General features: G+C 48.2%; 1 protein-coding gene across 2 annotated transcripts in view; it reads left to right on the forward strand.

Moving 5' to 3' along the window:
- The first annotated feature begins 604 nt into the window (after window positions 1–604).
- Window positions 605–5,451, forward strand: part of TJP2 (tight junction protein 2) — a 103,082-nt gene continuing 98,235 nt past the window's right edge. The window contains exon 1 of one of the 2 annotated variants that reach the window (XM_006022618.3): window positions 605–803. The gene's annotated coding sequence lies outside the window, so the exon portion shown is untranslated. Of the gene's footprint in view, window positions 804–854; window positions 1,045–5,451 lie in introns of those variants that run through there. The other variant, XM_025202979.1, reaches the window with a different exon arrangement.

Consider the following 5,451-nt stretch of genomic DNA (forward strand, 5'->3'; position numbering starts at 1 on the left):
AGGAAGCCACCCTTGCTTTCACCCCTGAAGCCAAACCTTCCAAGGCTAGGGAGGAAGGGGCTGGCTTGCGCAGGCTCTGTGAAGGCAGGGATGGATACACACTTGTTGTTTTTAAAGAAATTTCTCATGTTCCAAGCCAAATCAAGTCCAAATCTGTGAGTCAGTCCAGAACCATAAGTGGCCCTACAACTCCCAAACATCCTCCCCACTAGGGGCTTCAGATATTTCTGAATCCTTTTGGTGGGCATCCTACATGCAGGCCCAAGCCTGGAGGCTGGGGTTCAGATGCCCCCAAGTTTCACCTGCCCTCAGCCATAGGGCCGCAGGAGCTTTCCATTTCCATAAAGTGGGCTTCAAGCCCCAACACCTGGGCGGGTGCTGAACCACGCCAGATGAACAGTTGTCCCCGGAGTGCTTAAGGAAAACTGCCTTCATGGACACGTGGTGTTTCCCCCGCCAGGGATGGACACTCACCCCGCTCCCCATGGCGGGCCCATTCTCCCCCCCGCCCCGCAGCTTGGCTGCAGGCGGGGAGCAGGGAGCGGCGGGCTGAGTCAGGCGCCTCCCGCGCTGACTCCGCCCGCCCGGCTCCCCCCTCCGCTCGCACCTATTGTCCCGGGCGAGGCTGGGACCGGTATTTCCTGTTCCCGGGGAGGGAGCTGCGTGCCGCGGGGAGCGCTGCGCTCCGGGACCGGGATCGGGACCAGGAGAGTCTCTAAAGGGGCTCGCGGCGGCTTGCACCTGCCGGCCGGCGCCAGAGCAGCGCCTCACCGCCGCCTCCTGCGGGACCGCGCCGGCTCCAGGCAAGTAGCGCGGCCGGGAGGGAGAGAGGGAGGAGAGAGGGCCCGCACGGCGCTGCCTCCCCGCTCTCCTGGGCCAGGCCGGGAGCAGCTCCCGGAGAGGAAACCCCCGCCCGGGCTCGTCGCCTCCGCCGCCCGTCTGCGGGGCATCGACCCGAGTCCTGCTCGGCGGCACTGCCTGGTGGGCTCCGCACCGCCGGGTGCTGGGACGGCGCAGCGCCCGCTGCTCTGCTCTGCTCTGCTGGTGAGAGTGCCTGCGGGGAGCACGGCCACCTGTGGCTCCGGAATGACTCCAACGGGGCTGGCTAACTTGACCGGGGACACGGGACATTTTTCCTTATTTAAAATAAATAAATAAATGTATATATTATTACTTTCATTATTATTCTAAGATTCATATTACCACTATGATTGCTATATTCAGTTTAGATGATAGACTTATAGAGTCCATCACCTAAACTGAATATAGCAATCATAAGTCATAGAATAATAATGAAAGTAATGATATTATTTTTCCCTTTTAAGGAAAAATGCCCCATGTAATCATAGTAGTAATATGAATCTTATAAGTCTGTCATATAAAATGAATATAGTAAGCATTGTGGTAATATGAATCTTCGAATGGTAATTGTCCATCGAATAATAATGAAAATAATAATATTCTATCACCCTTCTTACTCTATGTGTATTATATTATTAATATACCTTTCTTCCTATCCATATTCTTCTGTTACATGATTAATATTTCTAATGTTATATGAATATTCTATTCTCCTGTGTCAGGTATCATCTGACCTCAGCGGTCTTTCCTGCCCAAGTGCAGGGAGGGCTGGACTCAATGGTCTTGTGAGGTCCCTTCTAGCCCCTATCACACTGGCTCCCAACCTCAGAGCATGACCCAAATCAGGGTTGTGAAGGAAGGGCCCACACACACATGCGCATGCAGAAGCACACGTGTGGTGGGCAGGCAGGGCGGTGCGCCACGCACAAAGCGGGCAATGGCGGTTCCCCTTCCCCTAGGCTACTGCCACCGCACTCTGCTCCCACCAGCCCCTACAGCACCGGGTAGGGAGGTCCTGCTGGTGGCCAATTTAGGGTCACAGCAAAAAATGGTTGGAAACAACTGCCCTAACATCTATGAATCTATGATTACTATTACTAATATTCTATAATTGTGTCATAGAAGGATATTCTTAGAATATTAGTAATAGTAATAGACGCATATTCAGTATTACTAATATTCTGGGAATGTGGTTCTATGACGTGATTAATATTACTATTATTGCCATTATATACTAATACTATTATACTGTATGATTAATGTTGCTACTAGTCTGTGACTATTCTTGTTATATGATGAATATTGTTATTCTATGAATATTATAATTATTATTCTATTCTGTGATGATTTATTATTATTCTGTCCTATGCTTAATATATATGAATGTTGTTGTTGTTCTATGATTGTCGGTGGTGCTGCTGTTGTTGGTAATCATTGTTATCATTATTAATAACAACAGTAATAATAATACTGGGTCCAAACCTCCCCTTCCCCGTGTGAACATCTTGCAGGCAGTGTGGAAGGTTTGCTCAGTCTTCAGGTTTCCCAGTAGCACTGCAAGGACCCAGGTTTAGGGGAGTCTGAGCTATGGCTCTGGATCCTGCAGTTTACACCCAGCTCTTGCTCTACTGTGTGCCTGTCTGGTCAGGGGACATTGGATTGAGTGTGGCTGCCTGGTATAGGGCAGTGATTGTCAGCCAAGGTGCCACGGGACCCTGGGGTGCTTTGAGATGCTTTCAAAGGTGCAGTGGGGTGACACACAGTGTTAGCATTGTTAGGCATGTAAACCTGATTCACAAGCGAAAACCAGAGATTTTAAAAAGAAGTCCACAGTTGTGACCTTTCTGCTCAGAAAAAAAAATGGTTTGTTTATTCTTCTGTAGTCAAGAAAAGGTGATTGTCAGCTGGGATGCCATGGGACCTTAGGGTGCCTTGAGAGTCTTTTGAGGGTGTGGTAGGGTGCCACAATGTTAGCACTGTTAGATATGCAAACGTGATTCACAAGAGAAACCCAGAGATTGTGGTATTTCTAAATTCTTTGCAACAGAAAAACTGCTCTGCTATTTTTCTGTAGTCAAGAAAAAGAGTGAAAATTAAAAGCTGGCATTTTCCAAAGGATGTCTCAAGTCTACAAATGTTGAGAACCACTGGTGTAGATAGTTTGTTTAATTTCATGTTTGAGGCAAAGCTGCAATACAGTGCTTCGTCCTTGTTTTAGGTAGGAGGAGCTTCTCAGTAACACAGCCTCTCACCTGGGGAGGGGAAATAGCAACAAGCTGCTTTACAGAGGGATGATCTTTTCTTTAATAGGATTAAAGGACTACTGTATATATTTCTGTTCCCACAATAAGAACTTTCAGTAGGACAGTGATACTACGTGGAATGGAGAGATGTCATGAGCAAATCAGCTTGGTTGGGTTTGTTTTTCTTCTTTAGAGGTGCTAAGGCAGCTGAGTAATAGCACACTGAGGTCATGAGGATTTAGGAATGTCTTTACAATAGGAAGAATTTTTTTAATCTGTTCTGGCAGATCCCAACTGAATTCCAGCCATACTTGAAACTATTACTTGCTGGGTCAGGGGAGGTTTCAAGAAGTCAAAGTATTTTAGATACAAGGTGCAAGCAATTTAGGGATTTAGGCTAGAGACAAAATTACACACAAACCAGTATAAGTAATTGAAAACTGGTTCAAATCTGTAATACACCAGAAGTTTGGTGCACATAAACTGCTTTCAAAAGGCTTATACGAGTTTAAGATAAGCCTGGATGGAGGTAGCATCAGACTTAACTGATTTAGGTTAAATCGGTCTATTAAATTTCTTCTGTCCCAGATCCCCTCTAGGTTCACGTTAACTCAGTCCCCCAGCATCCCAGGCTGCTTTGCACCTCCCCTGCCAACCCTCCCTTGCAGGATGGGCAGCCTAGCCTTGGTCCAAGCTGTCTGCTCTAGCATCCCCTGGTTTCTGGCCTGGGCCATTGCAGGCATGTGGCTGTGTCAAAAGTGAATGTCTGTTCACTTACTTCTCAGTTCAATCTATGCGTCTTAAACTAACTTGCAAAGACTGAATTGATTCGGCCTCGGGCTTTTTGACTGTCTGTACAATACTGCCAGAATGACTTGATAATTTTTCAAGTTAACTTCCTATGAATTTCCTCCCCTTCCCCTCCTTTTTCTATTTTTGTCTAGAACAGAGATCTCTTGGTAGTCTTAAATATAAACATACATGTATATTACATTGCACATTTGGACAGCCCAAATCCACTATTTAGTACCAATATTGGTAAAAACAGTATCAGACCTACCTTCAAAAAACAAGTTAAGTAGGCAGTATGTAAACTGGTTAAGAAGACTAGGGTTACAAGAGCATTTGAAAAATCAAGTCTTAAAGGGCCTTGCTCCAGTAGAGGCCACCAGCAGCTACTGGGTGTGGCCTGAGAAAGGAGGCCATTGAGTGTGACTGGAATGATGGAGTGAGCTTGTGATGATAATTAATCACTTATGGTTGGGACTAAATTAGGGGTTTAAATGACTTTCCAAAAGCCATTTAGAACTGATGCTGATGTCTTTGCTCTTTGCTTATGATTTATTGCTGTTGAGCTTTGAACATTATACAAACATACCGTCCCTTTTCTGAAGATCTTGCAGTCTGCTGTCTGTTCCAAGCAGATGGATCCCTCACAGGGCTGTATTCAGAATCAAGGCAAAATGTATCTGGAGAGCAAAGGTGGGGGTGACTTACTAGCTCTTTGTGATTTAAGTTTATACTCAGTGATAGGGTGTGCATCCCAAACAATGAAAAGGAAAGTAATTGCTTTAAAAAATGGAAGGAATTGCATGCCTTTTTTTTTTTTTCTCCCCAAATGTCACTGCATGTAAACTACTTGGAGTCACCGTATGTACTCCAATTAAAAGATGAGGTTTTTTTCCCCCATTCGACATGAGGGATATGGGGGAAAAAAACCCTTCATCCTACAATGGAGTATCAAGGGGCCTGGGGCAGGCAGCTGCTGCAGCTCTGGCCCCAACCCTGGGTTAGGGCTGCAGCCGCAGCTGCTACCTGTCCCTCTTCCACTCCTCCCCTGCTGTCTTGGGCCCCCCTCTGCCCCATCTCCCCCTGCACCATTCTCCCTTCTCTCTGCTACACCTCCTTTTACCTTTGCTCTGGTGCTGGCAGGTTCCGTTTCCACTGCAGCCTAGAGCAGGGAGAGCAGCCCTGCGCTGTAGCTCTCCACTGCAGCTATGGGGCCAGGCTGGAGCTGTGTTCTGTGTCCCAGGCTGCATCAGGGACAGAGCCTGCCAGCAACAGAGCAAAGGTTAGGGGGAGGTGGAGGGGCAGGCGTTGGGGGAGCGGGAAGGGGAGCGAAGGAGGGAGGCAGGGGCTGGGACTCAAGGCTGTCGGGACAGAAGTGTTGCAAAGGAAGGGGAGAGAAAGGGGTGTGGGAAGGGGGAGCAGGGGCTGTGACTGCGGCAGGGGTGGGGGGGCAGAAGCAGAGGGAAGGGGAGGCAAGGGGCTGAGGCTGTGGGGCACAGGCACTAGGGGAGGTTAGTGGCAGGGGGGGGGGGGGGGGGGGGGGAGGGGCAATGGGCCC

This window comes from Alligator sinensis, unplaced genomic scaffold (genome assembly GCF_000455745.1).
Source record: "Alligator sinensis unplaced genomic scaffold, ASM45574v1 scaffold308_1, whole genome shotgun sequence".
In the NCBI taxonomy this organism is placed as follows: Eukaryota; Metazoa; Chordata; order Crocodylia; family Alligatoridae; genus Alligator; species Alligator sinensis.